The 12,420-nt window shown below is 47.6% G+C and overlaps 1 protein-coding gene across 4 annotated transcripts in view; it reads right to left on the reverse strand.

The window, feature by feature from the left end:
* The window catches only part of TSKU (tsukushi, small leucine rich proteoglycan), a 29,921-nt gene extending 26,280 nt beyond the window's left edge, over positions 1 to 3,641 (reverse strand). For 3 of the 4 annotated variants that reach the window (XM_058186318.1, XM_058186320.1, XM_058186319.1), the window contains exon 1: positions 3,447 to 3,641. The gene's annotated coding sequence lies outside the window, so the exon portion shown is untranslated. Of the gene's footprint in view, positions 1 to 1,639; positions 1,770 to 3,446 lie in introns of all 4 variants that reach the window. The other variant, XM_058186322.1, reaches the window with a different exon arrangement.
* Positions 3,642 to 12,420: the final 8,779 nt, after the last annotated feature.

Genomic DNA, 12,420 nt, shown 5'->3' on the forward strand with positions numbered 1-12,420 from the left:
AAATAATTTAAAACCCTAAAATATAAATAACCCCAGATTAAAATTTAATTAGGCCAGTCTCTCTCTCTCTCTTTCTTTCTACAATTTATTGCTTGCCCATCTTACCATAGGGTAACTCTGGGCAGCTTACAGTTTAAACATAAAAAGTTAAAAAACCAAATATTAAGAGACACATGGGGGGGAGGGGCTGGGGGGGGAGGAGGTGGGATCTGTTGTTACTCGATCAATCACCTCCAGGGCCCTTTTCCTCCACTGGAGCCCCAAAGCCAATGGGCAGAGCCAGGTTTTTTAGTCCCTTATGAAAAGGTAGGAGGGTTTGGGCCAATTTCACATCATGGGGGTCACGAGGTTCCAGAGGGCAGGAGCCACCGCAGAGAAGGCCCTGCTCCTGGACCCCACCAGCCGGGATAATCGGTCTGGCGGGACCCCATAGCATGTCTCCTCTGCGGCCACAGGTGGTAGGGGCAATCCCAGTGGGATGAGATGGTCCTTCAAGTAACCTGGACCATGCCAGGAAGGGCTCTTTAAAGCAAGAGTCTCCAACCTTGGCCACTTTAAGACTTGTGGACTTCAACTCCCAGAATTCTGGGAATTGAAGTCCACAAGTCTTAAAGTGGCCAAGGTTGGAGACTCTTGTTTTAAAACACAAACACCTTGAATTGGAAACAGAAGCAAACTGGTAACCAATGCAGCGGTGCAGTGATGTCCCAGGGACCATTCTTGGGGCCCGCCAAACTACCCGCGCCACCATGCGCAAACTACACGCTGCACCAGCTGTAGCTTCCGAACGCTCTTCAAGGGTAGCCCCCGGTAGAGCGCACAACGAGTCCAGCCGCGAGACAACTTCGGGATTGAACGACCAAACACCGGGAACGCTTATCCAATTGCCGAGGGCATTCAAGACAACGCCGACGTTTATTTCTCACAGAGCCCACGGCCCAAAGTCATGCAACCACAACACACATATGCAGCACGCATGCAATGTGGAGTACACATTGAGGAGTGACATTTCACCTCTCCTTTGAGACATCAGGGCAAGGTAGATACCACGCTACCTCCAGCAACTTGGCTGCCAAAATGACAACTTTGCAAGAGAGATCCAGCCGAGAGGAACAAACCGGCTCCAACGAACCAAGCAAACTGGTTCCCAGTTCCGAGTCACAATTTACTCCCTCAAATTCTGCATCTTAACATTAGCCTATGAAAAAAAAAACAGCACCCAAATATCCCTTCCTGTTAGCATTTGAGTTATAGGCACATGCAACCCCAAATTTCTGTTGCTAAGGCAGTTGTTGACGTTTGCCTCATTTTACGACCATTCGTGCCACGGTTGTTAAGCAAATCACCATGGTTCTTAAGTTAACGACACGGTTGTTAAGTGAATCTGGCTTCCTCCTTGACTTGGCTTGTCAAGAGGTTGCAAAAGGGGACTGTGTGACCCTGGGATGCTACAACCGTCACAAGTGTGAGTCAGTTGCCAAGCATCCGAATTTTGAGGGGATAACAGCTCGTTTAGTGACCGTTCAAAGTGTAAGTTGAGGACTGACCGTACTCTGGGCCAAGAAATCCAGCCAGCAAGACGGGCAGCATATAAATTTAATAAATAAACATAATCCTTCCATCCCCCTCTCCACCTCACCAAAACAGCCTTTAAGTTGCTTGTTCGCACTTTATTCCAGACCTCTGCAAAGTTTCGTTCACAGGTGCTGATCCTGATGGGTAGTGTAGTCCAACCCAGGCTCAAGACCCCCACTTCATAGGACGGTCTCCTAAAAGAAGAGACTAGACAGTCGCTTATCAGAAATAGTATAGGTTCTCTTGCTTGAGCAGGGAGCTGGACTAGACGACCTCCAAGGTCCCTTTCAGCTTATTCAATCTATTCTAAGATGACCCTTGTGTGGTTTCAGTTCAGAAGACAATGCGCCTCTTCATTTGGAAGATTTGTGACCTGCCCCACAGCTCCTTCGCCCTCTTTTACCAAGGTTGCAACCCCCAACCCTTTTTCCATACAAGCTAACATGGTTAACTCTTCCAACAAAGTGATTCAATCAATCAATCAATCAATCAACCAAAATAGACCTGGAAGGGACCTTGGAGGTCTTTTAGTCCAACCCCCCTGCTCAAGGAGGAGACCCTCTACCATGTCAGACAAATGGTTATCTAATCTCTTCTTAAAAACTTCCAGTGATGGAGCACCCAACAACTTCTGGTGGCAAGTAGTTCCACGGATTAAGTGTTCTGTCAGGAAATTTCTCCTTTGTTCCAGGTTGCTTCCTTCCTTGGTTAGTTTCCATCTGTTGTTGCTTCTTCTCCTGCCTTCTGGTACTTTGGAGAATAGATTGACCCCCCTCCTCTTTGGGGCAGCCCCTCAAATATTGGAAGACTGCTATCGTGACCCCTCCCTAGTCTTTCTTTTCTCTAGACTCACTCCGCTTCGCATGGAAACTCCTTCCATAGGTCCCATTCAGCCACGGAGGTCCGGTGCGGATGGGCTCCAAAGTTGCAGAAAGTGCGTGCTGGAGTCCTCCCTCCCCCCCACTCCGGGGCAGAAAAGAGGGGGATGTACCCTGGCGCCCCCAAAGCACCCCAGAGGAGCACAAACCCCCCTCTATGCACCGTGCAAAAGTCAGAATAACCGTCTTGGATGCCCCGTGCAAAAGTTACCAGAACATTACACCCCCCTCCCTGGATGTCCCCTATAAAATTCAACGCAACCCCCCTCGATGTGCAAAAGTCAGCGCAACACCCCTCTGCGAAGTGTAAAAGTCAACGCAAGCCCCTCGATGTGTAAAAGTCAGCGCAACTCCCCTCGATGTGCAAAAGTAGGCGCGAACCCCCCTGCGACGTGCAAAAGTCAGCGCAACCTCCCGTGCGATGTGCAAAACTTAGCGCAAGCCTCCCCCACGATGTGCAAAAGTCGGCGCAACCCCTCCTGCGATGTGCAAAACTTAGCGCAAGCCCCCCTGCGATGTGCAAAAGTCAGCGCAACCCCCCCTGCGATGTGCAAAACTTAGCGCAACCCCTGCGATGTGCAAAAGTCAGCGCAACCCCTGCGATGTGCAAAACTTAGCGCAAGCCCCTGCGATGTGCAAAAGTCGGCGCAAACCCCCTCGATGCGCAAAACTCCAAACAACCCCCTCTGGATGCCCCGTGCAAAAGTCTCCGCAACCCCCCCCCCTTGCCCAGAAAGCGGGTTTCCCGCCCCCTTTTTCCTTTCTTTTCTCTCCAGCCGAAAGCAAGTCCCGGCGGGGAGGGCGAGATGCAGAGAGGATCGACCGGACGGACAGAGGGCCAGCCTGCCTGCCTGCAGCCGCCCTCGCCCACCCAGGAGGCCAGGAGCAGAGGCAGAGCGGGTCCCGTCTTCCTTCCCCTTCCCTCCCCTCCCTCCTCCTCCTTCCCCGGCTGCTTCCAAAGGGGCTTCCCCGGCGGGCATCGCTGGAACTCACCTCGCCAGCCGGCCACAGCTCCGGGTCTCGCACGGAGAGGCGGCGGCGGCGGCAGGAGCGAGCCTCTCTCGCCCGCCGGAGGAGAAGAAGAAGCAGCGGCGGCAGAGCAGCTGGACGAGCGGAGGCGCGCGGGGCTTTTAAAGCGCTCCGCCCGCCAGCGCGCAAACTCCGGCTCGTGCGCGCGCCTCGAGGACGCGCGACCCCTCCCTCCTCCCTGCCCCGCCCCGCCCGAGACGCCCCCTTCTCCCCTGCCACCCCCGGCGTGGGAAGGAAGGAAGGAGGGAGGGAGAGTCTCCGGAGGGCGCGGCTCCGCCGGGCGCGTGCACGAGAGGGGCCACCCCCCCGTCCTCCTCCTGCTGCTGGGGAGGGGAGAGGGGGAGGGATTTGGCGGAGGGGGGAAGGGAGGGGGGAGGATGCAACTTTTTTTTTCCAGCCGAGGGAAGGGAAGGGAGGAACATCTGGAAGGGGAAGGCGGGGAGGGAGGGAGGCACCGCTGGGCTCTTCCTCCCGCGGGATGGCTTGGAAGGAAGTTTGGGAACTGGGTTTTTTTGGGGGGGGGAGTGGGGGGAAGGGAAAGAATGATTCCGGGTTTATTTGAGCCCCGGAGGGTTATTCAGTCCTGCTACCCCGACCGCAGCTGGTATGGCAGACGCCAGCACTTTGCAGGATGGGCTCGGCCCTGAGCATGGGCAGAGTGCACTGATGGGCTCGGATCCGAGCATGTGCAGAGTGGACTCTGCTCCCTGGCTTGGCAGGCTCCAGCACTGGCCAGGATGGGGTCGGCCCTGAGCATGGGCAGAGTGCACTCCCTGGCTTGGCAGGCTCCAGCACTGGCCAGGATGGGCTCAGCCCTGAGCATGGGCAGAGTGCACTGATGGGCTCGGATCTGAGCATGTGCAGAGTGCACTCTATTCCCTGGCTTGGCAAGCTCCAGCACTGGGCAGGTTGGGCTCGGCTCTGAGCATGTGCAGAGTGCACTGATGGGCTCAGATCCAAGCATGGGCAGAGTGCACTCTGCTCCCTGGTTTCACAGGCTCAGAATGGGGCAGGAGGGATTCAGTCTAGACCATGTGCAGAGTGCACTCTGTTCCCTGGCTTGGCTGACTCCAGCACTGGCCAGGATGGGCTCAGCCCTGAGCATGTGCAGAGTGCACTGATGGGCTCAGATCCAAGCATGGGCAGAGTGCACTCTGCTCCCTGGCTTGGCAGGCTCCAGCACTGGCCAGGATGGGGTCGGCCCTGAGCATGGGCAGAGTGCACTCCCTGGCTTGGCAGGCTCCAGCACTGGCCAGGATGGGCTCAGCCCTGAGCATGGGCAGAGTGCACTGATGGGCTCGGATCTGAGCATGTGCAGAGTGCACTCTATTCCCTGGCTTGGCAAGCTCCAGCACTGGGCAGGTTGGGCTCGGCTCTGAGCATGTGCAGAGTGCACTGATGGGCTCAGATCCGAGCATGTGCAGAGTGCACTCTATTCCCTGGTTTCACAGGCTCAGAATGGGGCAGGAGGGATTCAGTCTAGAACATGTGCAGAGTGCACTCTGTTCCCTGGCTTGGCTGACTCCAGCACTGGCCAGGATGGGCTCAGCCCTGAGCATGTGCAGAGTGCACTGATGGGCTCAGATCCAAGCATGGGCAGAGTGCACTCTGCTCCCTGGCTTGGCAGCCTCCAGCACTGGGCAAGATGGGCTGGGCCCTGAGCATGTGCAGAGTGCACTGATGGGCTCAGATCCGAGCATGTGTAGAGTGCACACTACTCCTCGGCCCCAGATCTGACTTTTGGAGAGTAGGGAGTGGAAACAGATGAATCCTCAAATTAGCTGCTTCCTTTAGCAATGGGAAGGGGAGGCGAAAACTTGATTTAAACTGGGTCGTCTGATCCAGAAACTTTGTTTTAGCTCTCTTAAGAGTTTCACTTTTAAATTTGTGGACTTCAACTCCCAGAATTCCCCAGCACTGGGCAGGATGGGCTCAGCCCTGAGCATGGGCAGAGTGCACTGATGGGCTCAGATCTGAGCATGTGCAGAGTGCATTCTATTCCCTGGCTTGGCAAAGCAAAGTCAACGGTGGGGGGGGGAACTGGATTCCTTTAACAACCGCATCACTAACTTAAAACAGTTGCCGTGATTCGCTTAAGAACTGTGGCAAGAGAGGTCGTAACTGTGAACCCACTTCACAGCTGTTCTCGCTCAGCAGCATACATTTTGGGCTTGGTTGTGGTCGGAAGTCGAGGACTAGCAGTACTCTGGAGCAGGGGTCTCCAACCTTGGCCACTTTAAGCCTGGAGGACTTCAACTCCCAGAAATCCCCAGCCAGCTTTGCTGGCTGGGGAATTCTGGGAGTTGAAGTCCTCCAGGCTTAAAGTGGCCAAGGTTGGAGACCCCTGCTCTGGAGCATGGCCTAAGAAGGGAATATTTTCTCATCTGTCTTCACTCCAACCCCAACTCCCCAAAAGTTTTGATTTCACACAACATGCTAGACTAAAAGAGGGTCCTTGAGTGGCTCAGACTGCTAAGACAGTCTGTTATTAACAGCAGCTGCTTGCAATTACTGCAGGTTCAAGCCCCACCAGGCCCAAGGTTGACTCAGCCTTCCATCCTTTATAAGGTAGGTAAAATGAGGACCCAGATTGTTGGGGGCAATAAAAGTTGACTTTGTATATAATATACAAATAGGATGAAGACTATTGCTTGACATAGTGTAAGCCGCCCTGAGTCTTCGGAGAAGGGCGGGATATAAATGCAAAATAATAATAAAAAAAATTAGCAAGCAAGCCATCCATCCCACTGCATTGCGTAAGGGGGGAAGTCATCGCATGCGGTGTGAACCATATAATCACCTTCCCCGTTAAAAGGTTTTTATTATCTGAGCAGATCTATTATCACAGCGTAGCAATTGTGTTTACATAACTAGGTTTGGGGATTAGTAGCCAGTTTGAGATGGAGGATTAACTAAATTTGAGATTGCAGAATTCTCAAAGGGGGTGGGGGGGAAGAGTCTAGGCCAGGTTTGCAGTGGTGAGTCACGTTTCAAAATGCTTTGGTTTAAAGTTGGGTTCATACAACGTGCCTACCTTGAAGAATTTTTAAAAGAAAATTTGGAACTTTTTGTTATTACGAATGTTGAACAGCAGCGAGGAACTTACGTGTAGGTAGATGGAAAGATAGGCTAGTTCTCACCGTGGAAGAGCGGATTGCAAAGGTGATGGCAAAATTGACTGTTTTCATTAGAGGCAAACAAAATAATCTCCTTTTTCTTCTACTTGGAAATCGCTTCAGGAGTTTTTTTGTAAGAAGCTGGGGGAAAAAAAATGAAACTTTGATTTTAGGCTCTGAGGATTAGAATGATTTCGTAATGATAGAAACGCCAAGCAAAAAATCGTTGTGTTGCTTTAGGAATCTAACACCCCGAAGAAAATCAGAAGCCATTTTTCTTAATTCTTTTCTCTCTCTTTCTCCCTCTTTTCTTATTTTGTTTTTTTTTAATTATTTTCTATATTTTTAACAACAATGAAATTTGATTAAAAAAAATTACCACTAAAAATAAATAAAAAAATGCCAAGCCTTTGTATAGCTAGATGGATATGGGCCAATCGCCAGGAGACGGTGAGTTCTAGTCCTAGTCCTGCCTTTGGCATGAAAGCCATCTGAACCAATCACGAGGAGACGGTGAGTTCTAGTCCTGCCTTAGGCATGAAAACCAGCTGGGTGCTTTGGGTCAATTGCCAGTGAGTTCTAGTCTTAGTCCTGCCTTTGGCATAAAAATCATCTGGATGCTTTGGGTCAATTGCCAGGAGATGGTGAGTTCTAGTCCTAGCCCTGCCTTTGGCATAAAAATCATCTGGATGCTTTGGGTCAATTGCCAGGAGATGGTGAGTTCTAGTCCTAGCCCTGCCTTTGGCGTGAAAGTCACCTGAATCAATCACCGGGAGATGGTGAGTTCTAGTCCTAGTCCTTCCTTTGGCATGAAAGCCATCTGAACCAATCGCCAGGAGGCGGTGAGTTCTAGTCCTAGTCCTGCCTTTGGCATGAAAGCCATCTGAACCAATCACGAGGAGACGGTGAGTTCTAGTCCTGCCTTAGGCATGAAAACCAGCTGGGTCCTTTGGGTCAATTGCCAGGAGACAGTGAGTTCTAGTCCTAATCCTGCCTTTGGCATGAAAACCATCTAGATGCTTTGGGTTAATTGCCGGGAGATGGTGAGTTCTAGTCCTAGTCCTGCCTTTGGCATGAAAGCCATCTGAACCAATCACCGGGAGACGGTGAGTTCTAGTCCTAGTCCTTCCTTTGGCATGAAAGCCATCTGAACCAATCTCCGGGAGACGGTGAGTTCTAGTCCTAGTCTTTCCTTTGGCATGAAAGCCATCTGAACCAATCTTCAGGAGATGGTGAGTTCTAGTCCTAGTCCTTCCTTTGGCATGAAAGCCATCTGAACCAATCTCCAGGAGACGGTGAGTTCTAGTCCTAGTCCTTCCTTTGGCATGAAAGCCATCTGAACCAATCTCCGGGAGACGGTGAGTTCTAGTCCTAGTCTTTCCTTTGGCATGAAAGCCATCTGAACCAATCTCCGGGAGATGGTGAGTTCTAGTCCTAGTCCTTCCTTTGGCATGAAAACCACCTGAACCAATTGCCAGGAGACAGTGAGTTCTAGTTTCACAGGAAAGCCAGCTGGGTGACTTGTGATCAGTGTCTCCATCTCAGCCCAACGTACCTCACAGAATTGTTGTTGTGGGGAAAATAGGAGGAGGAGGAGGGAGTATTAAGTATGTTTGGCGCTTTGAGTTATTTATAAAAATAATAAAAGGCAGGATATCGATACAATACCATACAATGTGTTAAGATATTTAATTTAGTAGCTGGAAGAGTAAAGAATAACAATGGACCAGAATACACAGTTGCAGTTGATTGATTGGAGAGTGGCGGCTCCTGCATGAGGCAATCTGCGCTATGATTGGTTGCTGTGGGTGTAAAGGGGGAGTTTCCTTTTTTCCCGCCTTTTTCTTCTTCGTATGCTTTTTGATTTACCTCATGACGTTCCTATGCTCCTGACTATCTTGTCTGCTGTCAATATAAATGTTAAATATATTCATTTTCATAAAGCTACAAGTTTGTGTCAGTCTCTCTCACTTTATTTGGACGGCTGCTGCGCAATTCTTTGACGCAATACAAATATGGACACAATACAATACAAATACCAATACAATGCAATGTAATGCAATGCAATAAAAAAATGCAAACCAAACCAAGCCAAGCCAATAGGATAGGATAGGATAGGATAGGATAAAATACGATACGATACAATACAACACAACACAACACAACACAACACAATACAATACAAAAAATGGAAGCCAAGCCAAGCTAATACAATACAATACAATACAATACAGACAAAAAATGGAAGCCAGGCCAAGCCAAACTAAACCAAGCAAAGCCAAGCAAGCCAATAGAATAGAATAGAATAGAATAGAATAGAATAGAATAGAATAGAATACAACACAACACAACACAACACAACACAACACAACACAAAAAATGGAAGCCAAGCCAAGCTAATGCAATACAATACAATACAATACAAAAAATGGAAGCCAAGCCAAGTCAAACCAAACTGAGCCAAGCAAGCCAATAGAATAGAATAGAATAGAATAGAATAGAATAGAACACAGATTGTATTAGCTTGGTTTGGCCTGGCTTCCATTTTTTGTATTCTGTTGTGTTGTGTTAACACAACAGAATACAAAAATGGAAGCCAGGCCAAGCCAAGCTAATACAATACAATACAGTACAAAAAATGGAAGCCAAGCAAAGCCAAACTAAACCAAGCCAAACCATGCAAGCCAAAAGAATAGAATAGAATACAACACAACACAACACAACACAATACAATACAAAAAATGGAAGCCAAGCCAAGCTAATACAATACAATACAATACAATACAATACAATACAATACAAAACATGGAAGCCAAGCCAAGCCAAGCAAGCCAATAGAATAAAATAGAATAGAATAGAATAGAACACAACACAACACAACACAACACAACACAACACCAAAAATGGAAGCCAAGCCAAGCCAAACTAAACCAAGCCAAGCCAAGCAAGCCAATAGAATAGAATAGAATAGAATAGAATAGAATAAGAATAGAATAGAATAAAAAACAAAACAAAATAAAACAAAACATGAAAGCCAAGCCAAGCCAAGCCAAGATAACATAACACAACAATAAAATAAAATAAAATACAATAATGGGACCAGAGTCCAAGGGTTGCACAGGGTTGAAAGCAGCTTCATTCTCCTAGTGTGGCACATGATGTTTTGTTGTGTAGCGTGACCGCAGCGAATATAGCAACGCCATGACTGTGAAGACGCCTCTGCCCGGATAGGCCAGCCGAGCCACTGTTGATAAGCTGACACCAGAAAAATGAAATTTCCACCACACTACATTAGTCAGCACCGATTATCACAACCAAACCCAGCCTTTTGACCTCATCGCTTGCACAATCGGAGGCACGCCCGACCCAAAGTTTATAGTCTGTCTCCTTGGTGACACACTGAAGCAACTCACAAAACCACACACAGCCCCCCCCCAAAATAGATGGCAAAATACCCCCAAGGGAGGAGCGGATTGTGAAGGTGGCACAACTGAGCTCTTTGATCAGGGATCGAGCCATAAATACGTCCATAAAATAGAATAGAATAGAATAGAATAGAATTTTTATTGGCCAAGTGTGATTGGACACACAAGGAATTTGTCTTGGTGCATCTGCTCTCAGTGTACATAAAAGAAAAGATACCTTCATCAAGGTACAACATTTACCACACAATTGATGATCAATATATCAATATAAATCATAAGGATTGCCAGCAACAAGTTATAGTCATACAGTCATAAGTGGAAAGAGATTGGTGATGGGAACTATGAGAAGATTAATAGTAGTGCAGATTCAGTAAATAGTGTGACAGTGTTGAGGGAATTATTTGTTTAGCAGAGTGATGGCCTTCGGGGAAAAACTCTTCTTGTGTCTAGTTGTTCTGGTGTGCAGTGCTCTATAGCGTCGTTTTGAGGGTAGGAGTTGAAACAGTTTATGTCCAGGATGCGAGGGATCTGCAAATATTTTCACGGCCCTCCAGACAAATCCCTTACAGGCGGTTCTCGACTGACGACAGTTCATTTAGTGACCGAAGTTAAAACAGCGCTGAAAAAAGTGACTTAGCACCGTATTTTACATGACGGTTGCCGCATCCTTGATCAAAATTCAGACACTTGGCAATTGACTCATATTTATGACAGTTTTAGTGTTACAGCGGCACTGAAAAACGACCGTTTTTCACGTGAACGTTGCAACGTGCACTTGGTCACGTGATCAAAATTGGGGCGCTTGGCAATTGGCTCATATTTATGACGGTTGCAGTCATGTGTCATCCCCTTTTGCGACCTTCGGATGGGGAAGCCAGATTCACTTAACAACCGTGCCGCTAACTTAACAAGTACAGTGATTCACTTAACAAAACAGTGGCAAGAAAGGTCCTAAAATGGGACAGAACGTATTTAAGAAATGTTTCGTTTAGCAGCGGAAGTTTTGGGCTCAGTTGTGGTCGTAAGTTGAGGACTTCCCTATATAAACTTTTTGCGGAAGTTGGAAAAATAGTGAAGTGGTTAACGGATTTGCGACTTCAGAAGGGCTGAATATGGGAAGAAAGGAGTTATGTCATTCCACCGAAAATCCCCTTTTAAAATTATAACTTTGAACTTGTAAATTGAGGATGACCTTTGTTTGACCTTGCTATAAACCGATAACATTGTTTTGAAGTTTTTTTAAAAACGCTGGAATGATAAAGCTGAGCTTTCAGATCCATTCTGTCACATGTTACAACATTGATTTTTCCAGCTTTGGAAAATTTGACGCCACTATTGTGCGTCAGAGCCTGGAGGCTACTGGGTAACTCTAACCTTAACAATGACCGCATTTAATTATATGCTTAATTAACTGAGCATTCTTCCGTGTGTCTGGTGAATAATTCAGTCATTTGCCCTGGCTAAGGAGTGCATATTTGTGTGCATATATAGGTAGTCCTCGACTTACAACAGTTCATTTAGTGACTCTTCGAATGGCAACGGCACTGAAAATAGTGACTTAGGATCATTTTTTAACACTTGACCGTTGCAGCATCCCCATGGTCACGGGATTTACATTCGGATGCTCAACAACGGGCTCACATTTATGATGGTTGCTGTGTTCAGGAGTCATTCTGCGACCTCCTGAAAAACAAAATGTTTCACTTAACAACATAAATTTTGGGCTCAGTTGTGGTCGTAAATCGAGGACCAGCTGTATATTTTTGTGTGCCTCAACAATAAAGTTTTAGTGACTTAAGACTGGCTGGATTAAATGCAATAACAGCCACAATTTCACATTTTTCAGGGAAAATTCGGCACTGATACAGAGAGTCCTCGACTTACGACCGGAATTGGGGCCAGAATCGCCATTGTTAAGCAAAGTGATTGTTAAGTGAGTCATGCCCGATTTTACAGACTTTTTTTGTTGTGCTAGTTAAGCAAATCACTGCAGATGTTAAATGAATGAACCCCAAATGAATGATGTGGTCGCTGAGCAAACCCAGCTTCCTCCATTGATTTTGGTTGCCGGAATCCGGTTGGGAAGGTTGCAAATGGCAATCAGTTGACAAGCACCTGAATTTTGACCGTAGGGATGCTGCAATGGTAGTCTTTGTGTGTGCAGGTGGTCCTCAACCTTTTCAATATAAAAAATAAACTTTTATAAAAAGCTTTATAACAAATATAAAAACTAACAAAAAATGAATAGAATAAACAGAAGAGAGCAAAGAACAAAAGACAAAAGTGAAGGAAAAGGAAAAGAAAGAAAGAAAGAAAGAAAGAAAGAGGAAGGAAGGAAGGAAGGAAAGAAGGAAAGAAGGAAGGGGAAGGGAGGGTGGGAGGAAAGAAAAAGAAAGA

Source organism: Ahaetulla prasina, chromosome 5, assembly GCF_028640845.1.
Source record: "Ahaetulla prasina isolate Xishuangbanna chromosome 5, ASM2864084v1, whole genome shotgun sequence".
Taxonomy (NCBI): domain Eukaryota; kingdom Metazoa; phylum Chordata; class Lepidosauria; order Squamata; family Colubridae; genus Ahaetulla; species Ahaetulla prasina.